Source organism: Cervus canadensis, chromosome 29 (genome assembly GCF_019320065.1).
Source record: "Cervus canadensis isolate Bull #8, Minnesota chromosome 29, ASM1932006v1, whole genome shotgun sequence".
Taxonomy (NCBI): Eukaryota; Metazoa; Chordata; class Mammalia; order Artiodactyla; family Cervidae; genus Cervus; species Cervus canadensis.
This window is the reverse complement of record NC_057414.1, coordinates 8,578,976-8,606,750: the sequence shown is the minus strand read 5'-3', so window position 1 is coordinate 8,606,750 and position 27,775 is coordinate 8,578,976.

Here is a 27,775-nt window from a genome sequence, read left to right as displayed (position 1 = left end):
ACAGAGCGCAGGTTTGAGTTCCCTGAGTCACACAGCAAATTCCCCGTGGCTGTCTGTGTTACACATGGTAATATGTTTCCATGTTAACTTTCTTCATACATCGCACACTTTCCTTTTTCCCCCACCCATGTCCATAATGAGACACTCTGTCTCCATTGCTGCCCTGCAAATAGGTCATCAGTACCATCTTTCTAGATTCCATATATATGCATTAGTTTACGGTATTTGTTTTTCTATTCCTGACTTACTTTGTTCTGTGTAATAGGCTCTAGGTTCATCCATCTCATTAGAACTGACTCAAATGCATTCCTTTTTATGTCTGAGTAGTAGTCCATTGTGGATGTGTACCACAGCTTTTTTATCTGTTCATCTGTCAGTGGACATCTAGGTTGCTTCCATATCCTAGCTGTTGTAAACAGTGCTGCAGTGAACATTGGAGTATAGGTGTCATTTTCAATTTTGGTTTCCTCGGGGCATATGGCTAGTAGTGCAATTGCTGGGTCATATGGTGGTTTTATTTCTAGTTCTAAAAGAAACCTCCATACTGTCTTCCATAAAGGGTGTATCAATTTACATTTCCACCAACAGTGCAAGAGGGTTCCCTTTTCTCTACACCCTCTCCAGCACTTCCTGTTTGTAGATTTTTTGATGATGGCCATTCTGACTGGTGTGAGGTGATACCTCATTGTAGTTTTGACTTGCATTTCTCTAATAATGAATGATGTTGAGCATTTTTTCATGTGTTTATCAGCCATTTCCTATGTCTTCTTTGGAGAAATGTCTATTTAGGTCTTTTGCCTAGTCGTTTGAGTAGGTGGTTTGTTTTTCTCATATTGAGTTTTGTGAGCTTCTTAAATATTTTTGAAATTGATCCTTTGTCAGTTGTTTCAGTTGCTGTTGTTTTCTCCCATTCTAAGGGTTGTCTTTTCACCTTGCTTACATTTCTTTTGCTATGCAAAAGCTTTTATGTTTAATTAGGTCCCACTTGTTTACTTTTGTTTTTATTTCCATTATTCTAGGAGGTGAGTCATAGAGGATCTTGCTGTGGTTTATGTTACAGACTGTTCTGCTTATGTTTTCCTCTAAGAGTTTTGTAGTTTCTGGTCTTACATTTATGTCTTTAATCCATTTTGAGTTTTTCTTTATATATGGTATTAGGAAGCATTCTAATTTCATTCTTCTACACGTATCTGTCCAGTTTTCCCAGCAGCACTTACTGAAGATACTATCTTTGCCCCATTGTATATTCTTGCCTCCTTTGTCAAAAATAAGGTGTCCATAATTGCTTGGGCTTATCTCTGGGCTTTCTGTCTTGTTCCATTGGTGTGTATTTCTGTTTTTGCGCCAGTAACATACTGTCTTGATGACTGTAGCTTTGTAGTATAATCTGGAGTTAGGAAGATTGATTCCTCCAGCTTAAAGAATTCCTCCATTCTTCTTTCTCAAGATCGTTTTGATTATTCTGGATACTTTTTATTTCCATATGAATTTTGTTTTCATTTGAGATTTTTTTGTTCTAGTTCTGTGAAAACTGCCATTGGTAATTTGATAGGGATTGCATTGAATCTGTAGATTGCATTTGGTAGTTTCGTCATTTTCACAATATTGATTCTTCTACGTCAGAAACATGGAGTATCTCTCCATCTGTTTATGTCATCTTTGATTTCTTCTATCAGTGTCTTTTTCTGTATACAGCTCATTTGTCTCCTTACGTAGTTTTATTCCTAGATACTTTATTCTTCTTGTTTCAGTGGTGAATGGGATTGATTCCTTAATTTCTCTTTCTGATTTTTCATTGTTAGTGTATAGAAATGCAGGTGATTTCTGTGTAATGATTTTTTATCCTGCAATGTTGCTAAATTCACTGATTAGCTCTAATAATTTTCTGATAGTATTTTTAGGGCTCCATGTATCATGTTATCTGCAAATAGTGAGAGTTTTACTTCTTTTCTAATCTGGATTCCATTTCCTTTTCTTCTCTGATTGCCGTAGGTAGGACTTCCAAAAAGTGATAGTGGTGAGAATGGGCACCTTTGTCTTGTTCCTGATCTTAGAGGTAATGCTTTCAGTTTTTCTGCTGAGAATAATGTTTACTCTGGATTTATCATATATGGTCTTTATTATGTTGAGGTAGATTTCTTCTATGCCCATTTTTTGAAGTTTTTTTTTTTTTTTAATCATAAATGGGTACTGAATTTTGTCAAAGGCTTTCTCTACATGTATTGAGAATGTCATATGGTTTTTATCTTTTCTTTTGTTAATACTGTGTGTCACATTGATTGATTTGTGTATATTGAAGGATCCTTGCATCTGTGGAATAAACCCTACTTGACTATGGCAAGCACCATAATTTAAACATTTCTTGATACCAACATTTTCTAACATTGCCTTGCATTTAGTAGATCAAATACCATTGGGGGTATTTAAATACACTGGGGATATGGAATGGAGGGCTCCAGAAGAATATGGTCTTGTCTTTTTAAGTTTGTGGGATTATTCCCTTGTGAAACTAAGCATATAGAAAACTATTCCAGAATGTCTCCTGGAGACTGTACATTCATCCCTAAACTAGAGAACAGAAGTATGCATTCTGCAGTGAGAAAAGTTTATTATGTTGCTTTTATTTTGAAAATTAGAATTACTGTTAGAAAGTTAGTTTTGCAAATTAATATTGTACAAGCTGATAAAAGAAATAGTGAATTGGAAATAAAAGAATATTGTGGAAATTTAGGCAGACAGGTATGTCAGTTAAGTGTTTGCAATTGTATTCTCTCTTGTCTACCTAGTACAGGATGATTCAATGTAAGGAACTTAATTTCCTTGGTGTTCATTTTTACTTATTAGCTATCTTAAAGGTTGATGGCATTTTTAATGCTATTTAAATTTAGAGCAGGCCAATCAATAGCATATTTGTAGTTGGTTAGTTGTATAATTTAATATTTTTAAAGATAATTTTAGAGGGCTATATATTTACATTTATTTAAATTTAATTTGTTCTTTTCTTTTTTCTTTTGGTCATACATTGATATGAATCAGCCATAGATTTACACGTATTCCCCATCCCGATCCCCCCTCCCACCTCCCTCTCCACCCGATTCCTCTGGGTCTTCCCAGTGCACCAGGCCCGAGCACTTGTCTCATGCATCCCACCTGGGCTGGTGATCTGTTTCACCATAAATAGTATACATGCTGTTCTTTGGAAATATCCCACCCTCACATTCTCCCACAGAGTTCAAAAGTCTGTTCTGTATTTCTGTGTCTCTTTTTCCGTTTTGCATATAGGGTTATCGTTACCATCTTTCTAAATTCCATATATATGTGTTAGTATGCTGTAATGTTCTTTATCTTTCTGGCTTACTTCACCCTGTATAAGGGGCTCCAGTTTCATCCATCTCATTAGGACTGGTTCAAATGAATTCTTTTTGACGGCTGAGTAATATTCCATGGTGTATATGTACCACAGCTTCCTTATCCATTCATCTGCTGATGGGCATCTAGGTTGCTTCCATGTCTGGCTATTATAAACAGTGCTGTGATGAACATTGGGGTGCACGTGTCTCTTTCAGATCTGGTTTCCTCAGTGTGTATGCCCAAAAGTGGGATTGCTGGGTCATATGGCAGTTCTATTTCCAGTTTTTTAAGGAGTCTCCACACTGTTTTCCATAGTGGCTGTACTAGTTTGCATTCCCACCAACAGTGTAAGAGGGTTCCCTTTTCTCCACACCTCTCCAGCATTTATTGCTTGTAGACTTTTGGATAGCAGCCATCCTGACTGGCGAGTAATGGTACCTCATTGTGGTTTGGATTTGCATTTCTCTAATAATGAGTGATGTTGAGCATCTTTTCATGTGTTTGTTAGCCATCTGTATGTCTTCTTTGGAGAAATGTCCTTTTAGTTCTTTGGCCCACTTTTTGATTGGTCATTATTTTCTGGAATTGAGCTGCAGGAGTTGCTTGTATATTTTCGAGATTAATCCTTTGTCTGTTTCTTCATTTGCTATTATTTTCTCCCAATCTGAGGGCTGTCTTTTCACCTTACTTATAGTTTCCTTTGTAGTGCAAAAGCTTTTAAGTTTTATTAGGTCCCATTTGTTTATTTTTGCTTTTATTTCCAATATTCTGGGAGGTGGGTCATAGAGGATCTTGCTGTGATTTATGTCGGAGAGTGTTTTGCCTATGTTCTCCTCTAGGAGTTTTATAGTTTCTGGTCTTACATTTAGATCTTTAATCCATTTTGAGTTTATTTTTTGTGTATGGTGTTAGAAAGTGTTCTAGTTTCATTCTTTTACAAGTGGTTGACCAGTTTTCCCAGCACCACTTGTTAAAGAGGTTGTCTTTTTTCCATTGTATATCCTTGCCTCCTTTGTCAAAGATAAGGTGTCCATAGGTTCGTGGATTTATCTCTGGGCTTTCTATTCTGTTCCATTGATCTGTATTTCTGTCTCTGTGCCAGTACCATACTGTCTTGATGACTGTGGCATTGTAGTAGGACAGACTTAATTTTCTTGGACTCCAAAATCACTGCAGATAGTGACTGCAGCCATGAAATTAAAAGACACTTGCTTCTTGGAAGAAAAGTTATGACAAACCTAGATAGCATATTAAAAAGCAGAGACATTACTTTGCTGACAAAGGTCCATACTGTCAAAGCTATGGTTTTTCCAATAGTCATGTATGGATATAAGAGTTGGACCATACAGAAAGCTGAGTGCCAAAGAATTGATGCTTTTGAATTGGGGTGTTGGAGAAGACATGGAAATCTCTTGACCTGCAAGGAGACCAAACCAGCCAATTCTAAAGGAAATCAGTCCTGAATATTCATTGGAAGGACTGATGGTGAAGTTGGAACTCCAATCCTTTGGCCATCTGACGCAAAGAACTGACTCATTAGAAAAGACCATGATGCTGGGAAAGATTGAAGGCAGGAGCAGAAGGGGATGACAGAAGATGAGATGGTTGAATGGCATCACTGACTCGATGAACATAAGTTCGAGTAGGCTCCGGGAGTTGGTGATGAACAGGGAAGCCTGGCATGCTGCAGTCACGGGGTCACAAAGAGTCGGACACTATGGGGCAACTGAACTGACTGAAGTATGTGGTTGGGGTGTGTGTGTGTGGCAAACGAGTCTGTGGCCAACTATGAGAATATTCAGATGAAGTGTCCCCAGAATCTTGTGGGGAGTCTTCCTGACAGCACATAAGGCAGTCAGTGAGATTCACATTCTTGTAATAACCTCAGAGCCCCTGTTGCTCTTCTGTGGATCCTTCACTGCCATTCAGTTGTATAACACACTGCATATTCCGGATAGGGTGAGGAAGAAGTAAGCCTTTCGGCAGTGTCCTGAAGAGCTGGGTAAGCCAGACACTTAACTCATAACCTTTCAATTTCTCCCTCTGAGGAAGCTACAGGTCAAGTAGATTAACCTGTGCCACCTTGGTGAAGGGGTGTTGCCAGTAGAGTGAAATTTTCTGTTTCCCTCTTCAATGAATTCAACATCAAGTTTTGCTTTTCGTCTTATTTTTTTTTTTTAATCCAATGGGCATTGGAAACTTTTTTGCTAAACTACTGGAATTGTATAAAGACACTCAGTTATTTGAACATGGACTTGCAATAGTTATAAATGTATATTGCAAACTCTAGGACATCCACTAATACAAATTAAAAACAGTAAGAATTGTAGCTGCTATGCTAAGAAAGGAGAGTAAGTGAAGCCATCCAAAATGCTCAATTAGAATCATGATGGGCAGAAAAAGAGTGGAAGTAAAAAAATAGAAGAAACAAGGACAAGAAATAGTAACAAATATGGTAACTGTTAATCCAACTATATCAGAAATCACTTTAAATGTTAAAGATCTAAGTATGTCAATTAAAAATAAAGATAAGGAGTACCAAAAAATAAGACCTAATTATATGTTGTCTACAAGAAATCCATTTTAACTATATAGACATATTTATATGAAAAGCAAAGTGATGGAGAAAAAATATGGCATGCTAGCATTAACCAAAAGGAAGCAGGGATAGCTATGTTAATTTCAGACAGAGCAAACCCTAAAGCAAGTTATTCATGATAAAGGAGGCCACTATATAATAATAAAGAGGCAATTGTCAAGAATAAATGAGTCTTAGTGTTCTTGCCTCCTTTGTCGAAGATAAGGTGTCCGTAGGTACGTGGATTTATCTCTAGGCTTTCTATTTTGTTCCAATGAATATACAGTGGAAAGAAAAAACCTCTTTAACAAGTGGTGCTGGGAAAACTGGTCAAACACTTGTAAAAGAATGAAACTAGAACACTTTCTAATACCATACACAAAAATAAACTCAAAATGGATTAAAGATCTAAATGTAAGACCAGAAACTATAAAACTCCTAGAGGAAAACATAGGCAAAACACTCTCCAACATAAATCACAGCAAGATCCTCTATGACCCACCTCCCAGAATATTGGAAATAAAAAAATGGGACTTAATTAAACTTAAAAGCTTTTGCACAACAAAGGAAACTATAAGCAAGGTGAAAAGACAACCTTCAGAATAGGAGAAAATAATAGCAAATGAAGCAACAAAGGACTAATCTCAAAAATATACAAGCAACTCCTGAAGCTCAATTCCAGAAAAATAAATGACCCAATCAAAAAATGGGCCAAAGATCTAAACAGACATTTCTCCAAAGAAGACATACAGATGGCTAACAAACACATGAAAAGATGCTCAACATCACTCATTATCAGAGAAATGCAAATCAAAACCACAATGAGGTACCATTACATGCCAGTCAGGATGGCTGCTATCCAAAAGTCTACAAGCAATAAATGCTGGAGAGGGTGTGGAGAAAAGGGAACCCTCTTACACTGTTGGTGGGAATGCAAACTAGTACAGCCACTATGGAAAACAGTGTGGAGATTCCTTAGAAAACTGGAAATAGAACTGCCATATGACCCAGCAATCCCACTTCTGGGCATACACACTGAGGAAACCAGATCTGAAAGAGACACGTGTACCCCAATGTTCATCGCAGCACTGTTTATAATAGCTAGGACATGGAAGCAACCTAGATGCCCATCAGCAGATGAATGGATAAGGAAGCTGTGGTACATATACACTATGGAATACTACTCAGCCATTAAAAAGAATTCATTTGAATCAGTTCTAATGAGATGGATGAAACTGGAGCCCATTATACAGAGTGAAGTAAGCCAGAAAGATAAAGACCAATACCATATACTAACGCATATATATGGGATTTAAAAAGATGGTAACGATAACCTAATATGCAAAACAGAAAAAGAGACACATGTACAGAACAGAATTTTAGACTGTAGGAGAAGGTGAGGTGGGATGTTCTGAGAGAACAGCATTGAAACAAGTATACTATCAAGGGTGAAACAGATCACCAGCCCAGATTCGATGCATGAGACAAGTGCTCCGGCCTGGTGCACTGGGAAGACCCAGAGAGATGGGATGGGGAGGGGAGGCAGGAGGGGGGATCGGGATGGGGAACACATGTAAATCCATGGCTGATTCATGTCAATGTAAGGCAAATATCACTACAATATTGTAAAGTAATTAGCCTCCAACTAATAAAAATAAATGAAAAAAAAAAAAGAATAAATGAGACTTAATGTGTATACACATAAAAATAGAGCACAACTACTTGAAGCAAAAACTAATAAATTTGCAAGGAGGAATAAGTCAATTCACTATATAGTTGGAGATTTCAATGCTCCTGCACAGAAATGGACAGATCTATTTATCCAAAGGGGCACCATTGAATCAAATAGCACCATCAAATGACTGGATGTAATTGACATCTATACATAGTGTAGCAACATAGGAATAGATGTTTTTCCTCAAGTTTATATGGAACATTCATCAATGAATGTTTTATTCTGAATCATAAAGCAAACCTTGACAAATTTAAAAGAATAGAAAGCATACAATATCTATTGTCAGACTACAATAAAATTTAACTAGAAATCAATAACAGAAAGATAACTAGAAAATTCTAAAATGCATGGAGATTAAACAACACACTTTTAAACAACCAATGAGTCAAAGGAGAAATTTTAAGAGAAATTGAAAAATATTTTGAACTTAACAAAAAGGAACATACAGTTTATCAAAATTTGTAGGATACAAGAAAAGCAGTGTTTGGAGGGAAATTTATAGTTGAATCCATACATTAGAAAAGAAAAAAAATTGTAATAAATATGTATCCATCTTTGGAAACTAGGAAAAGAATAGCAAATTAAGCTGAAATTAAAAAGAAAAGAAATACAAAAATTTGAGTAGAGGTCAATGAAATTATAAACAGGAAATCAGTAGAGAAAATCAACAAATCCAAGGGCTGGTTCTTTGAAAGAATCTATAAAATCGATCACTCTCAAGCCAGACTAACTTAAAGAGACAGAGAGAGAGAGTGAGAAATGGAGAGAAGACACAAATCATTAACATCAGAAATGAAAGATGGGACATTACTGTAAGTATAATGAATATCAAAAGGATAATAAAGGAATACTGTGAATAACTCTATATACAGAAACTTGATAACTTAGCTTAAATGGACCTATTTTTTGAAAGACACAGTTTTCCATAGCTTACACATGAAGGAATAGACAACCTTAATAGGTCTATATTTATATAAGAAATATTTAATTAATAATTAATAAATATCCAAAACAGCACCAGAACTAGGTAGGTTCACTGGTGAATTCTATCAAGCATTAATATTATAGAAGAAATTCCAATTCTGGACAATCTCTTTCAGGGCACAGAAGCAGAGGGAATACTCCCTGACTCATTCTGTGAAGCAACCGTTACCCTAAAGATAAAACCAGACAGAAACATCACCAGAAACAAGACTTACAGGTCTATACCTTTCATGAATGTAGACATAAAAATCTTCAACAACACAACAGCAAATCCAATTCAATAGCAGATGAAAATAACTGCACGTCACAAACCTTGCAGGATTTATCCCAGGTTTGCAAGTGCTGTGCTGTACTTGGTCGCTCAGTCGTGTCCGACTCTTTGTGACCCCATGGACTACCGCCCACCAGGCTCCTCTGTCCAAGAGAATTCTCCAGGCAAGAATACTGGGGTGGGCTGCCACACCCTCTTCCAGGGGATCTTCCCAACCCAGAGATTGAACCCCGGTCTCCTAAATTGCAGGTGGATTCTTTACCATCTAAACCACCAGGGAAGCCCCAGAACACTGAATAGGTAGCCTATCCCTTCTCCAGGGGAATTTCCCAACCTAGGAATCGAACCAGGGTCTCCTGCATCACAGGTGGATTCTTTACCAGCTGAGCTACCAGGGAAACCCAGGTACACAACGCAGGTCCAACATTTGAAGATTAACTAATGTAATTTGTCACATCAACAAGCCCAAAGTGAAAAATCATATAATTAGATCAATATATGCAAAAAAAATTTTTTAAAAATCCAACACTCATTCATGATAAAAACTCTCAGTAAAACTGGAGTAGAAGTGAAGATCTAGAACTTCATAAAGAATATCCATAGAAACCTATAACGAGCATCACACTTAACGGTTTCCCACTAACATCAGGCTTCCCACCAAGATCCTGTTTCCCACCAAGATCAGGAACAAGACAAGATGCCTCCTCTCACTACTAGTTTCTAACACTGCAATGGAAGCATTAGCTAGTGCACACGAGCAGTAAAGGAGATAAAATGTATACAGACTGGAAAAAAATTAAACAATTCATCTTTGCTCATGCATGATATGGTTGTCATGTAAAAATCTGATGGAGCTGACACACACACACACACACAAACAGTAAGTGATTACAAGAAGACTGTAAAATGCCTCAATGTGCAAAAGTCAATTATTATTATATATACCAGATATGAGCATGGGGAATTTAGTTAAAAATACACTATCATTTACATTAGCTCCTCCCAAAATAAAAAAAAAATTAAGTATAAATCTAACAAAATACATATCTAAATGAGGAAACTACAAAAGTCTGATGAATCAAAAAATAACTAAAAATGAAAATATTCTATATGCATGGATAAAATAAAAAAGACTCAAGTTGTCAGATGTCAGTTTTTTTCTATCTTGATCTATATTTTCACTGTAATCCCAATCAAAGCTCCAGCAAGTTATTTTGTGGCTATCATCAAACTGATTACATGAAGTGGCAAAGACCCAGAATAACCAGAACAATATTGAAGGAGAAGAATAAAGTTGGAGGACTATCACTATTCAACTTTAAGACTTACTATAAATCTAAAGTAGTTAAGACGATTTGGTATTGGGATCTTGGGCATGTGGATGACACTACTCTAATGGCAGAAAGTAAAGAGGAACTAAAGAGCCTCTTGATAAGAGTTAAGGAGGAGAGAGAAAAAAACAACTGAAAACTCAATATTAAAAAACAATCTAAGGTCATGGCATCAGGTCCCATCATTTCTTGGCCAATAGAAGGGAAAAGGTAGAAGCAGTGAAAGATTTCTTTTGGGGGGCTCTAAAATCACTCTGGATGGCGACTGCAGCCATGAAATTAGAAGACAATTTCTTATTGGCAGGAAAGCTATGATAAACCTAGACAGTGTGTTAAAAAACAAAGACATCACTTTACTGACAAAGTTCCATATAGTCAAGGCTATGGTCTTTCCAGAAGTCAAGTGTGGATGTGAGAGCTGGGCACTAAAAAAGGCAGAGTGCTAAAGAACTAATGCTTTCAAAACTGTGGTGCGGGAGAAGACTCTTGAGAGTCCTTCAAAAAGCAAGGAGATCAAATCAGTCAATCTTAAAATCAATCAACCCTGACTACTCTTTGGAAGGACTGATGCTGAAGCTCCAATACTTTGGCCACCTGATGTAAACAGCTAACTCATTGGAAAAGACCCTGATGCTGGGAAAGAGTGATGGCAGAAGGAGAAGAGGGAGAGAGAGGATGAAATGGGTTGGATGGCATCACCGATTCAGCAAACATGAACCTGGGCAAACTCCAGGAGATGGTGAGGGACAGGGAAGCCTGGCATGCTGCTGTCCATGGGGTTGCGAAGAATTGGACACAACTTGGTGACTGAACAACAAATAGACAAATAAAGGAACAGATCAGAGTCCAGAGACAGACTCTGGATTCTGCCCCCAACCCCAATAAATATGATCAACTGATATTTGACAAGAGAAAGAAGGTAATACAATGCAATAAGGATAGTTTTTTTAACAGATGGTGCTGGAGCAACTGGACATTCACATGTTTAAAAAAAAAAATGAACCTGGACATAGACTTTATGCTCATCATGAAAATTTACTCAGAATGGATCATAGACTTAAAAGCAAAATGCAAGCCTACAAAGCACTTAGACGATAATAGAGGATAAAAACCTATACAACCTTGAATATAGTGAGGTCATTTTAAATACAACACTGAAGATAAGATTCATGAAAGAAATAACAAGCTAGAATTTATTAAAGAAAAATGTCTGTCCCATGAAAGACAATGCCAAGAGAATTGAAAGATAAGCCACTGTCAGGGGACAAAATATGTGCAAAAGACTCATTTGATAAAAGACTGCTTTCAAAGTATACAAATAACTCATAAAACTCAACAATAATGAAACAATCTGATTAAAAAATTAGTCCAAATACTTTAACAGACTACTCACCAAAGAAGATATACATATAGCTAATAAGCATATGAAAAGATACTCCACATTATATGTCACCAGGGAAGTGAAAATTAAACAGCAACTATAAGATACCACTTCATACCTATTAGAATGGTCAAACTTCATGATCCCCACAACACCAAATACTGGTGACAGTGCAGAGCAACAGGAAATCTCATTCATTGCTGGTGGTAATGCAAAATTGTAAGCCACTTTGGAAGACAGTTTGACAGTTTCTTATAAAACTAAACAGAGTCTTACCATTAGATCAAGAAACAATCACACTCCTTGGTACTTAGCCAAAGGAGGTGAAAACTCATGTGCCCATAAAAACCTATGCAGGAATGTGTATAACAGTTATATTCATAATTGCCAAAAATGTGGAATCAACCAAGATTTCCCCCTGGATATGAATGGATAAATAAACGGTGGTGCATTCAGACAACAGAATATTACTTAGTGTTCAAAACATGAAGTATTAAGCCATGAAGACATGAAAGAATTTAAAGGCATATTAGTAAATGAAAGTAGCTAATGAAAAAAACAGGAAAAAAGCTGCATACTATATCATTCTAAGCATATGACACTCTGGAAAGATAAAACTATGGAAACAGGACAAAGACCAGTGGTTGCCAGGAGCTTGTAGCATGCAAAATAGGAAAGAATAGGCCAAGAACAGAGGATTTTTAAACAGTTTAAAGCATTATACTCTTTATAATATATACCATAGTAGGGATACATGTCATTACACATTTATCTAAACCCATAGAACTTAAAACACCAAGAGTAAACTGTAATGCCAAGTATAGACTTTGGGTATTAATGATGCTTCAGTGTAGGCTCAAGAGCTGTAAAAGATGTACATTCTAGAGTAGGAAGGTGATAATGATAGATATGTAGGGGCTTCCCTGGTGGCTCAGAGGTTAAAGCGACTGCCCACAATGCAGGAGTCCCGGGTTTGATCCCTGGGTCAGGAAGATACCCTGGAGAAGGAAATGGCAACCCACTCCAGTATTCTTGCTTGGAGAATCCCATGGAGGGAGGAGCCTGGTAGGCTACAGTCCACGGGGTCGCAGAGAGTCAGACACGACTGAGCGACTTCACTTTTCACTTCACTATGCATATGTAGGAATCAGACAAATATGGGAAATTGCTACACACTTATCTCAATTTTGCTATGAATCCAAAGCTACTCTAAATATACACACAAGGATATGTTGTTGTTCAGTCGCTCAGTTGTTTCCGACTCTGAAAACCCACTGACTACAGCACACCAGGCTTCCCTATCCTTCATCATCTCCGGGAGCTTGCTCAAACTCATGTCCATTGAGTCGGTGATGCCATCCAAGCATCTCATCCTCTGTTGTCCCCTTCTCCTCTTGCCCTCAATCTCTCCCAGCATCAGGGTCTTTTCTAATGAGTCAGTTCTTCCATCAGGTGACCAAAATATTGGAGTTTCAGCTTCAACATCAGTCCCTCCAATGAACACCCAGGACTGATTTCCTTTAGGATGGACTCGTTGGATCTCCTTGCAATCCAAGGGACTCTCAAGAGTCTTCTGCAACACCACAGTTCAAAAGCATCAATTCTTTGGTGCTCAGCCTTCTTTATGGTCCAACTATTACATTCACATGTCTGTATAGATGTGTAATAAAAATACATAAATATATGTAATTTCTTTCCACAAATACATCAAAATCATTAGTTATGATATTCACTGTGAAGTATCGTATTGAAATTGTATTCTAACACCAGAATTAAAGGTTATTTTAAGAAACTGAAATGAATTTCACTCATATATTACCAACATTTCAGTGTTCTCATTCTTTGTGGGTGGGAGACTTGATAATGGGATAGAAGAGAAAGTCACTTAGACCTAAAAACATATCCAGTTACACCACTTAGTGGTCATGGAGGCATAGCATATTTTGCCAATTTTCTAAATTTTTAACAGAAAGATGAGGATTTAAGGAAGATAGCCTTAACATGAAATACCTATGGTGATAAACTATTATTTCATAACTTTCTAATGAATATGTGAGTGACTCTGCTTGGCACTCACTGTATTTTGGCCTTTAGCTTGTCACCATCATTGTCATTATCTCTAAGTGAATCTCCATCACTATATCCTGAAATCCTCAAAGGTCAGTTCCTGTCTTCTTGCAGTTGTCAATGCCTGGTATAAAGTCGCTTCTCAATGTCTGTTTACTGCTATAACTGACTCGGTGAATCCATTTCATACTCATAACCCACATGTTAGTACTTCCTCAAGGCCTCTTCTTCCACATCAAGGCAGTACCTGTTTTTCTCCATCAACATGGAAAACAGAGAATTTTTTATTTCTTCCAGAAAAAAAAAAATTCACCACCAATAAAGCACTAGTGAGTATGATGAGTTGAATTATGTCCACCAAAATTTATAATGTCAGAATGTGATCATCTTTGGAAATAGAACCATTGTGGATATATTTAGTTAAACTGAGGTCATGCTGGAACTGAAAGGACGCTAGCTAGACAAAATAACTAGTGTCCTTAGATAAAGGGGAAAATAAAGTTGAAGGGGAAATCTGAACACATATGGAGGACTCCTTGCCAAGACTGGAATTGTGCTTTCACAAGCCAAGAAACCATCAGAAACTAGAAGTTTGTTCTAGAATAAATTCTTTTCCAGCACTTTCAGAAAAAGTTTTCTAAAGACAGCTTGTTATAGGACTTCTATTCTCTAGAACTGTAAATCTATAGATTTGGGCTGTTCACCCAGTTTGTGACATTTTGTTACAGCATCCTTAATAAACTATTGCAGTCAGTCTTGAAAACTCTATACCATATCACTTCCCTCACTCAAGCAAACAGCTTACATCTCCTTAATAGATGCATTATTTCCTGAGTCCTTTCCTGGTACTGCCACGTTTTTTTTCTTTTCTTCCCCAAAGTTCTTCCTCTTTCACCTAACAATTTCAAATTTTTATCCCATTACTGTGCAGAACAATTCAATACTATTTCCCAATTCTACTATAGGTAATAGTATAGTATTATGCATCTACATACATTTTTCTTTCCATTTTGATAAACTCTTATGCCACAGGTATTGTTATATTTAGTTGAGAATTAAAGACAGTGGGGCCCCAAATGTTGAAGTGGCTTAAAAACACACAGCAAAGGAGTGGAACAGCCAGCATAACAACTCAAGCTGGTGCTTTTATAGAGAAAATATATACTTTTATGTGGATACGTCCACACATACAGGTAGTTTGACTGAAATGATTGTTACTTTGGTTTAAAAGTTGGTCATATTGGAAAGAAAAATTAACTGAATTGAAGACCAATTTGCCCGATGGCTCCATTCAGTCTAGTCAAACCAAGCGAAATGGCTGTGTGTGCAGACAGCCTGCCCTCCCTTCACTCTTGTTGAGTAAATTACTTGAGTATTTCCCTGAGGAGCCATACCTGGGATTCCTCTCCACAGAAGAGTTTGGTCTGGGCTTTAAGATATGTTCAGCACTGCACAGATTCCACTGGGACATCCATGCCAGATAATCAATTGCTGATTATTTTTGTGAAAACTACAGGAGAAGCATCTCCCTGCTGACTCACACTCCCTTTACAAAAAGTTTAATGTATTACTCTTCACATATCAAACTTATCTCTTCCTTTTTTTCTCCACTCCTACTCTTTATCATGTCTCATATTTTTTAATCCACACAGACATATCTGATAAAGGCCCATCAAAACCGCTGAAATTCATCCTTTGTCCTTCTAGTTCTCATCACTCATTAGTACACATACAGATAAGTCTTCGGCTATTTTGCTTTCTTTTTCTTAATTCCTCATATTTTACTGTGCACAAAGAGCTCAGAGACAAAGGCTCATCAAAGCCATCATTAGGCTACATTTATCTGCTACAAACTGCCTTTGTCTTCTATTAGTTTTTAAAATGTCCCAGTCCTTGTGTAGCTAGCTAGATTCTCTCACTGCATTTGTTCTTTTGATAACTGCTACTGAACTGGCAATGCTACTTGGTGAATTTTTGGTCGTGCTTTCCAGCAAGGAGAGTATCTTGAAGCAATCTGCTGGAGGTTTGAATTCAAAAACGAAAAGGGCTTTTTAATTAAAAAATTAAGTGCTGCCTGCATTTATGTTTATCATCTGTGAAACATTCATTTTTCATTTTCATTCTCTTGCAGTGTGGGAGCATTGTTATGCAATGATTACTTCCAGTGCCAAGCTATCAACAGGAGTATTTTGAGATAAACAATGTGTTTACAATAGAAACTGTAGTAGTGTCTTTTGTTCTGGAAGATGTTGGCATTTATATTATTATTCTACTCAGGAGTGAGCCTGTCTTTCTAAGTCTATTGGAGAATTGCGGTAATTTGCTCAGTGATTGCACACAGAATCGGCCCTCTCCGCCGAGTCATCACCGAGTAAGGTGAGGTTCTTTAGCGTGATTTTTTTTTCCCCTTCTTCTTTTTTCTTTTCCCCCTGGTGGTTCTAGTTACTTTATTTACTCATTTGTCCATGCATTTATTCATTTATTCATTTAGCAACAATGAACAATGTAGCTTTAAATCATGTCTAAGAAAGAGAACTTGCAACATCCTTTCCCATCAAATTATTAATCTATAAATTTGCAGAGGAAAAAAGTTTACAATAATACAGAAAAATAAAACTAACAGGAAAATCTGGAGAGATATCCACTAATTTCCATACTGAGTGGCTTACATTATGAAATAGAAGTAGTAACCTACTGAATCTTGCCCTCAGGAAAGTAAATAAAAAATAGTAATCTCTTCTGTTTCACTTGATACCTGAAGTAGAGTGAGCCCATCTTTAAAACAAACAGACACACAAACAAAAAAACAAAGGCTATATTCACTTGACAAGATCATTTCAGAAAAATACATAAAATTGAAGGGAACTATATGAAGAGAACGGGGATAGAGTTTGGAGGAAAATTATGGTATTTCATTGGATCATAAAAAGCACATTCCATATATATATATTTTTTAATACGGGCTTCTCAGGTAGCTCAGTGGTAAAGAATCCAGCTGCAATGTAGGAGACACAGGTTCTATCCCTGAATCAGGAAGATTCCTTGCAAGAGGAATTAGCAACCCATTGCAATATTCTTGCCTGAGAAATCCCATGGACAGAGGAGCCTGGCAGGCTACAATCCATGGGGTCGCAAAGATTTGGACATGACTGATGTGACTAAGCATGCATGCATGCAGGACAGAAATAAGACTACTGTCTGTAGAAATATGTCTTGACAACAAGAGATATTCATTCCTGTGCTCACCACTTACCACTCTGAATCTTAAGAAGCTCAGTAATAAAGGCGGGAGACAAATCTGTCTCAGAATAGTGGCTTTACCAAAGAAGCAACCTCACTTTCACTTTCCACTTTCCTGCATTGGAGAAGGAAATGGCAACCCACTCCAGTGTTCTTGCCTGAAGAATCCCAGGGACGGGGGAGCCTGGTGGGCTGCCGTCTATGAGGTCACACAGAGTCGGACACGACTGAAGTGACTTAGCAGCAGCAGCAGCAGCAAAGGAGGACCTGGTCTACCAAGGAAACAGGGTGAGCCTTACCTCTCACATTATGTCTCAGCTCAGAGGAGTGTTCACTTACCTGACAAACATATAAGGGATAGAGCCAAGTAAAGTAATATACTATACTCTGTTATCAAACAACAAATCAAACCAGAAATTTACCATGAGTTTTATGGCTATATTACTGATTTCTAATAAATGCTCTATTCTATATATGCTTTATTTGAAATGTGTTAATCAGAATTTACCATGATTATCAGTTTCAACCTTCCCTTCTGTAGTCTGTAAGTCTTTGAATATCTAAAGAAAAAGTTTATGGAGGTTCAAGATACTTCTGAACGTTCAAGCTGATAGTCTCTTTCCCTGAATATGTAACATTATATTTTCTTTACTTCTTCCATGTTTTAAGTAAGGAGATTTAGGAAACATGGCTATCGACATGCAGGGAGATAGGATGAGAACTATCTGAAGTTCCCTTGGATGATATATTTACAGAAAATTTAAGGTTCTCATTCTAGGTTGAGTCCTTGGAGACAGTTGCACACTAAATCCTTGCACTGAATTAAAAGTACTCTACCTTTAATCAATGGGTGCTTTTGTATGTATATCATTTGAGGGTCTAATGCACGATGTAAGAAACAATGGTTAAATACACAAATACCAAGGCATCTTGATATTGTTTCTGCCGTAAATTATTTTCTTTAAGTCTTCTCATAGAATCTTCTTGGTGTGAAAAAAAAAAGCAAATAAACTTTGCACAGAATGATCTGGACTTGAATCCGGGCCTTATTAATTATTATCTCTGTCACACACACACACACACACACACACACACACACACACACACCCCTAGCTTTTTTAACTGGAAGGCTATGGAGTTGATTGTCATTTTCAAATACTTTCTAAGGGTATTCTCTTTTCTCTGTTTTTGTTCTGAATGAAGACAGTCCTAATGAAAGATTGGTTATTACAAAATTAACAAGTATCATTTTTTTAGATTTTCTTTTAGAGAGGGTAATTTTATTGACAAAAAATAGGTAGCTTCATGGTATCCATACTTCTGATTTTTTGATTGCTTATAATCTTATCTGGACTCATGGCTGGACTACATTTCCCAGTTACCCTTGCAATTAGGCATTTTCATGTAACTAAGTCCTAGCCAATGAAATGCAAGGTTCCTCTCAAGCTTGGTCCATAAAAGTGTCTATATATAATCTTCCCTGCTCTATTCCCATTTTTTTGCTGGTGAAACAGAGGCCTCCAGGGAAATCTTGGGTAACAGACTGAAGGTAACAGAAACCCAAAGTTCTCAGGAGTTGAGGTCCCTGAATACTGCTCAAGGAGAACTGCCCAACCAACAACATCCCTTTCCCTGAGCAAGAAACAGGCATCCTTCTATTATGACTGCATTACCTTAATAAATATAACATCTTAGCACAATACTTAACACAGAGTAAGCACTCAATAATTGTTCTCCTTTTCCCCTTGTCAGCACATATTGATTCAAATTATGGACTAAAACCTGGCTTCCCTGATAGCTCAGTCGGTAAAGAATCTGCCTGCAATGCAGGAGACCTGGGTTCGATCCCTAGGTTGGGAAGATCCCCTGGAGCAGGGAAAGGCTACCCACTCCAGTGTTCTGGCCTGGGAAAATCCCACAGAGGAGCTCTGGTGGGCTACTGTGGGGTCACAAGGAGTCAGACTCGACTGAGCGACTAAACACACAGCACGCATATAGTCTCTGGAGTCACAAAGAGACATGACTGAGCGACTTCCAATTTCACATGAAACCTAGACAGACTCTGGAAATAATCGCTGAAACTACCCAACTCTAGTTATAGCTTTCTTGTCTAGCCCTTTAATTGCACGTGTATCTTTCACTACCATCTCTGCTAACCTTTGAGCAACATAAAATAGATAGCTTTACTTATTTTCCTATCTCTGTTGCTTTGCTTTAGATGCCTAGGCAAAACTTCTTGAATGAACGAAAGGAAAATATTGGGCTGGCCAGAGCAAAGCCTGACAAGAAATGCAATTAAGTCCTGGGAATGTAAAGCGTAGTGGTTCAAAGTTCAGATTCCTTTAGTCAGAAAGCCCAAATTTTGTTGCTAGAGCTTTGAATCAACTTCTTATTAGCTGAGGTTTCTGCACCTCTCGGAATTTCACTTACTCATCTGTAAACTGAGGACAATAATAGTACTAAAAAAATTAGCTACGGTTACTTTGTTATTATTGTTATCACTACTAGGCAGATAATTTGTGGCATTAAGATACTAAGATATCAGAAAAGGTACACATATGCTTTGAAAGTTCCTTGGAGTGATAAGAATCCATAGGATTCTCCTAGTGAATATCACTTCCTTTAGAAGAATAAAGTCAGTCAAGCAGGGGCATCACTAAACAATTACTCATCCACAACCCAAAATTGTGTTTGTTAATGTCACAGTGACCCATACATCTAGCAAACATCCTTACTTTTTGAAATTTCAAGCAAATCAAACTCATGTTCGAATTTAAAAGAACAACCAAAAAGAAAAAAAAAAAAGCGGGAGGGGGAAGGCAAGTGAAATAAATGAGAAGTAGCTTTTCATATAATCACACTGCAGATGAATAAAATAGGTATGTATATGTGACATAATCACTGCTTGTTGCTGAATTAACACTGGCAATGCTAGCACAATTTGACATCTAAATAAAGATACTGGAAGTGGAAAAAAAAAGTGACATTTCAAAAGAGAGAACTATGTGATTAGGCAGTGTAAGAGTTGCTTAAATATCAACTTTACAAATCATTTAAAAAGCACTTAACACACAAAACAGTCGGAGATTGAAAAAATAAAAAGCTCAGATGAAGACAAATGACGTGATTTTTAGAGCGTAAATTCTTAGGGATAATGCAAAAGACACTTCTGTAGATATTACCTCTGCTTGGTACTCTTTTTTTTTTTTTTAAATTTCTTAAACACACACATGTGCATCTACACACACACACACACACACATAAACAAACTGGTTAAAATGAGCATGCAGCCCCAAAACCCTTGTATTCAGAATCTCTGCTCAGTGGGCATTTTTATTTCCTCCAATCTATAAATTAGAAACACTGTTCAGGATTAAAAAAAAAAATAGATAGATACCTGATTTAGGGAAAGTTATCCTATGGTGGAAGCAGAAAAAAATGGAATTTCAAGATTCCTGATTATTAGAGTTGGAAGAGACCTTTACTCCAGACACAGGTGATTTCAAATCCCAGCCCCACCACATACTGGTCATAGATTACTTCATCTCATAGAGTCTTGGCTTCTTTATCCATAAAAGTATAATACTAATATACAAAAGATTTGGTATGTATACATTTCTGTAAGTATTCTTCGTTTTTTTTACTCCAAGTTCTGAAAGGCCTCTCTTGCTCTTGTCCAAGATCAAACAGCACATTAGTGGCAGACAGGAGATTAAAGCCCCCATATCTCAAAGATCAACCCAGTGTTACCTTCTCTTCACCAAGTTACTTCCTTATGTCACTATTTGTCAACTGGACTCGACTTCCTCTAATTATTTCCCTGATGCACTATGTTAAATGTTGACATATAACCCCCAATACATTCCAATCTCTTCTGAATTCATTTATTAACAAGTAATTGTAAAGCATCTGCTATGTGTCAGGCACTATTCTAATTACTGGCAATAGATTGGAAATCAGTGGAGATACACCTGACCTTGAGGAACTCAGAGCCTATCCCGGAGCAGGAGTGAGAGGGCAGAAGACAGAAAATAAACAAATAAATAAGAAAACATCAGATGGTGACAAGACCTAGTTAGATGATTAAAATAGAAGGCTTTAATAGAAAGTCGGCTCTATTAGGGATTTTAAGAAAGGCCTCTCTGGGGAGATCACATTCAATCTGTGATCCAAACAACATGATGAAGTTAGCCAAGTAGAAGAAATTAGTGCAGAGCTGACAGAGCAGGGGTTAGGTTTGGCATGTTCAAGAAACAGGGAGAAAAATAAAATAAAAATAAAAAAAGAAACAGGGAGAGGTCAAGCAGAGAGAAGAGAGAAAGGAAGACAGTATCAGATAATGTCAAATTGGTGCCCAGACACCAGTCTTCAGAAACCTATGTGTTTCTAATTCAAGGCAAGAGTTTGCATTTCACTCTGTGTCTTTAAGAAACCACTGGATGATCTTAGCTGTAAGAAGTATCATGATCAGGTTCAGCTTGAACTAAAGCTTGAAGGAGAGGTTCTGAGCAGCAAGGAAAGAAAGATGAGAGAAAGTGAGAGAGAGTACAGGGTATTCAACAACTTCTTAGTGGTTACAATACATCTTTTTCACTGTCAACCTTTTAGAAGTTTTAAACATTTTCTCAAAAATCAAAGTAACAACAAATAAAAACCCAGACATGTGTCCAATTCTAGATCTTATAGAACTAACAACAAAAAAAGATGTCCTTTTCATCATAGGGGACTAGAAAGATAAAGTAGGAAGTCAAGAGATACCTTGAGTAACAGGCAAGTTTGGCCTTGGAGAACAAAATGAAGCAGGGTAAAGACTAACAGTTTTGCTAAGGGAGTGCACTGGTCACAGCAAACACCCTCTTCTAATAACACAAGAGACGACTCTACACATGGACATCACCAGATGGTCAATACCAAAATCAGATTGATTATATTCTTTGCAGTGGAAGATGGAGAAGCTCTATACAGTCAGCAAAAACAAGACTGGGAGCTGACTGTGGGTCAGATCATGAACTTCTTACTGCAAAATTCAGATTTAAATTGAAGACAGTAAGGAAAACGACTAGGCTATCCAGGTATGACCTAAATCAAATCCCTTATGATTATACAGTGGAAGTGACAAATAGATTCAAGGGCTCAGATCTGATAGCCAGAGTGCCTGAGGAACTATGGACAGGTTCATAACATTGTACAGAAGGCTGTGATCAAACCATCCTCAAGAAAAAGAAATTAAAAAGGCAAAATGGTTGTCTGAAGAGGCATTACAAATGGCTGAGAAAAGAAAAAGTGAAAGGCAAAGGAGAAAAGGAAAGATATATCTAATCTGAATGCAGAATTCCAAAGAATTGCAAGAAGAGATAAGAAAGCCTTCCTAAGTCATCAATGCAAACAAACAGACAAAAACAATAGACTGAGAAAGACTAGAGATCTTGTCAATAAAGTTAGAGATACCAAGGGAACTTTTCATGCAAAGATGGGCACAATAAAGGATAGAAATGGTATGGACCTAACAGAAGCAGAAGATATTAAGAAGAGGTGGCAAGAATACACAGAAGAACTATACAAAATAGATCTTAATGACCCAGATAGCCACAATGGTGTTCACTCACCTAGAGCCAGACATCCTGGAATGCGAAGTCAAGTGGACCATTGAAGCATCACTACGAACAAAGCTAGTAGAGGTGATGGAGTTTCAGCTGAGCTATTTCAAATCCTAAAAGTTGAGGCTGTGAAAATGCTCCACTCAATATGGCAGCAAATTTGGAAAACTCAGTAATGGTCACAGGAATGGAAAATGTCAACTTTCATTTCAATCCCAGAGAAAGGCAATGCCAAAGAATGTTTAAACTACTGCACAATTGCACTCATCTCACATGCTAGCAGACTATTGCTCAAAATTCTCCAAGTGAAGCTTCAACAGTACATGAACCGAGAAATTCCAGATGTTCAAGCTGGGTTTAGAAAAGGCAGAGGAACCAGAGATCAAATTGCCAACATCCACTGGATCATCAAAAAAGCAAGAAAGTTCCAGAAAAACATCTACTTCTGCTTGAACATTGACTATGCTAAAGCCTTTGACTGTGTGGGTTACAACAAACTGTGGAAAATTCATAAAGAGATGGGAATACCAGACCACATTATTTGCCTCCTAAGAAATCTGTATGCAGGTCAAGAAGCAGCAGTTAGAACCAGATGTGGAACAATGGACTGGTTCAAAATTGGGAAGTACAGCAAGGTTCTATATTGTCACCCTGCTTATTTAACTTACATGTAGAGTACATCATGCAAAATTCTGGGCTGGATAAAGTACAAGCTAGAATCAAGATTGGCAGAAGAAATAACAATAACCTCCAATATGCAGATGACACCACCCTTACAGCAGAAAGAAAAAAGGAACTAAAGACCCTCTTGATTAAAATGAAAGAAGAGAGCGAAAAAGCTGGCTTAAAACCCAACATTTAAAAAAAAGGTAGATCATGGCAACCAATTTCATCACTTCATGGCAAATAGATGGGAAACAATGGGAACAGTGACAGACTTTGTCTTGGGCTCCAAAATAACAGCAGATGGTGACTACAGCCATGAAATTAAAAGACACTTATTCCTTGGAAGAAAGGCTATGGCAAATCTATACAACATATTAAAAAGCAGAGATATTACCTTGCCAACAAAGGTACATCTAGTCAAACTATGTTTTTTTTCCAGTATTCATGTATGGATGTGAGAGTTGGACCATAAGGAAAGCTGAGCACCAAAGTGTTGATACTTTTGAACTGTGGTGTTGGAGAAGACTCTTGAGAGTCCCTTGGACTGCAAGGAATTTAAACCAGTCAATCCTAAAGGAAATCAACCCTGGATATTCATTGGAAGGACTGATGCTAAAGCTGAAACTCCAAAACTTTGGCCACCTGATGCAAAGAACTGACTCATTAGGAAAGACCCTGATGCTGGGAAGGATTGAAGGCAGGAGGAGAAGGGGATGACAGAGGATGAGATGGTTGGATGGCATCACTGACTCAAATGACATAAGTCTGAGCAAGCTCTGGGAGTTGGTGATGGACAGGGAAGCTTGGCGTGCTACAGTTCATGGGGTCACAAAGAGTCAGACACGACTGAGAACTGATTGAAGTCCACTTGTAAAACAAGGACAAAGACAGTAAAACTTTACTGAAGACACTGGGAGGCAGAGAAGCATGAGAAGCTACCTTTTGAAACACAAATGCAAAGCAGCCTCGAAAATCGACCTTTAACCTGCCACCTCTTCGAAAGCTTCTCATCCTCCAAGACTGTCCCTTGTGGTCTCTTTCTCTCCACCTCTGGACATATCTCTCTATCTTGCCCTGCTACCAGCACTGCAGAAATGTTTTCTACCTCTCCATGGCCTGGGACTTCCCCTAGGTCCTTTTCTCTCATGAAAATCACCTTGGTCCTAACTTAGATCTCAAAATGAGCTTCAACCAAGTTTGAACTCAGGAACACAAAGCTTCTTCCTTCCTTTAATAAGTTCAAAAATGGAACTTATAGGTTTGAAAAAGTTGTGATTTACCAGTAATAATTACTTAAAAAAAAATGGAACAGGGATCATACATTCATGAACTCAGTGGATTCTTAGGATCAGCAACATTATAAATCTGCACCAACATTCCTGTCTCCTATATACTTCTCGTCCCTTGATTGTGGATGGGACTTATGATTATAATGGGATGTCACTTTTTTGATTAGGTTACACTGCATGACAGATGTGAAGGTATTTTGCACATGCAATTATATTCAAGTTAATAAAAAAGAGATTATACTGGGTGAGCCTGACCTAATCAGGCGAACTGTGTGATAGAGAATTTAGGCCTTCCAGGAAGGGAGACATTCACATACATACCATGTGCAAAGTAGCTAGCTAGCAGGAAGCTGCTACACAGCCCAGGAAGCTCAGCTTGGCACTCTGTGCTGACCTAGACAGGTGGGATGCAGTGTGGGGTGGGTGTAGCAAGAGGGAGGAGATATATGTATATTGATGACTGATTCACAAAGTTATACAGAAAAGTCTAACACAACACTGTAAAGTTGTAAAGCAATTGTATTCCAATTAAAAGAAAAATAAGAGAGATTTTCCTATTTGCCTTGAAGCGGTAAGCTACTCCTGAGAAGAGCGTGTGGTCAGGAGGTTGAGATGAACAGCAATTCCAGGCTGACAGCAAGCAAGAAAATGGGAGTCTTCAGTCCTACAAAACTCAGGCAGCTAAATTCTGCCAACGGCCACATGATCATGGAAGGGCACCCTGGGCTCCGGAGAGGAAAGCCAGCCAAGACCTTCTCTGCAGTCTAGTGAGATCTTAAACAGAGAAGTCTCTGCCTGGACTCTGATCACTGGAAATTGTGGATAATAAATGCATGCTGATTTTAAGTTGCTCAACTTATGGTAATTTGTTGTCCCATGGTAGAAAACTAAAATAATCTGTGAATAACATTCCTAATTCCATTTAATTGGTCTTTTCTGTGGTTATTTTTCTTTTTCTATAGCCTCCCTTTCTCTGCTTCTATCACAATGTTTTTATCTCTATCTTAGCATATTTTTTTTAACATTTACTATTATTGATTTCACAGTGGAAACAGTGACAGACTATATTGGGGGCTCCAAAATCACTGCAGGTGGTGACTGCAGCCATGAAATTAAAAGACACTTGATCCTTGGAAGAAAAGTTATGACCAACCTAGGTAGCATATTAAAAAGCAGAGACATCACTTTGCCAACAAAGGTCTGTTTAGTCAAAGCTATGGTTTTTCCAGTGGTCATGTGTGGAATCAGAGTTGGAATATAAGGAAAGTTGAGCGCCCAAGAACTGATGCTTTTGAACTGTGGTGTTGGAGAAGACTCTTGAGAGTCCCTTGGACTGCAAGGAGATCCAACCAGTCCATCCTAAAGGAGATCAGTCCTGGGTGTTCATTGTAAGGACTCATGCTGAAGCTGAAACTCCAATACTTTGGCCACCTGATACAAAGAACTGACTCACTGGAAAAGACCCTGATGCTGGGAAAGATTGAAGGCGGGAGGAGAAGGGGACAACAGAGGATGAGATGGTTGGATGACTCACCAACTCAATCAGCATGAGTTTGAGCAAGCTCTGGGAGTTGGTAATGGACAGGGAGGCCTGCATGCTACAGTCTATGGGGTCGCAAAGAGTTGGACACAACCAAACAATTGAACTGAAATGACTGATTATTGGTTTGGTCTACCCACCTAATGGCCTATTGCAATGATTTTTAAAATGGCCTTCTACGCATTATCAACTATTTGCTCATTTCCTAAAACCATGTCTCTTCATTCAAAATTTTTTTCCACTTTATATCCTTCTTTTAAAACCCTGTTTATCCTTCTATATATAAAGGCTGCTTCCATTATGAAGTCTCATCTGATTAGAGTTATGCCCACTTATTCCAAACTCCTTCAACATTTTCTGTTCATCTTTATGTTTGCTTTGTTTTACAGTTATCTGATTGTTTCTTTATTCTTGGAAAACATAAACCATACCTTTTCACTAGCACCAAATACAGTCAAACTTCAGTATTTGCATATTCCACATCTGCAAATTAATTTGCAATTTCAAACTCAATACTCATAACATTTTCACAGGCATTCAGGGACATGTACATGTTTTAAGGGGAAAAAAATGAGTTGCCTGATGTTCATGTTGCCAGCCAAGGTGGAATGAGGCAATTCTTTGCTTTCTTGATTCAGCTCTCATATTAGAAACAAGTGATCATTTTGCAGCCTGGTTAGTGCCTACACAATAAGATACACATTTTTTGTATTGTTGTGCTTTTGGTAAATGATGTTGCTGTTTAAAATGCCCCCCTCCAAGCATACTGCTGAAGTGTTATTTAGTGTTCCTAAGCATAAGAAGGCTGTTATGTACCTTATGGAGAATATAATGTGGTTGAAAAGAGAAAAACCAAACTTAGAATAGGGCATTAGCGACTTCTCGAGAAATTATAAATTAAAAAAAAAAAAAAAAGGCCAAGAGAAGAATGGTGGCAGAAGGAAGGGTGTGTAAAAGTTCCTGAAATGTGATTGAACTCGGCACAAGTGAAAAATGGAAATAATTCTGGTATAGCTGGTGGGTGGGAATTCAGAATGAGAGAGAGAATGATATGGGATACTTACTACTTCTACTTAAAGAACACAGTGTACTTCTGTAACATACTGTTCCTCCACATAGAAAATGCTAATTAAAAGCGATTGTAAAAATAATAAAATAAGAATAAATAGTGGCTTGATGAACAGACTGAATTTTACATAAACAACCTGAGAGTATATTTTTCAAATGTATTTTTTCAAAATCAGTAGCAGTTGGTTTTTAAGGTGTATATTCATATTCTGTTAGTTAAATGAGTTACGCCAATGGTAAATATAAAACTCTTTAAAAAGGTTAAAAATCAAAATAAAACAAATAAGCCACCCAACAATCTGACAAAACACTTATAAAGCATTTTGTGTAACAGAATAACTCAATTGAAGGATTATCCTGCCAATACTCATTAACTGACTATCAATATAGCTTTTCAAAGCACATAATGCTCTAGTGGTCTATAAAACATTAATATATACGGACAGAATTATTGTATCATGAAACAATCATTTTCATTTAAAATTCCAGAGTTGATAAATTTTGATCTCTGCTATTTCTACCAAAATCATCATAATAGGCCAATTGTTTTCTCCTGGAATTCTCATAAAATAGTTGTTTCTATCCGATTAATTTCAATATTAAAATTATCTTAATTTTTTATTTTAATTTTTCATGTGCTAATGAATTTTAGTTAGGTTAAATATCTTTCAAATAGA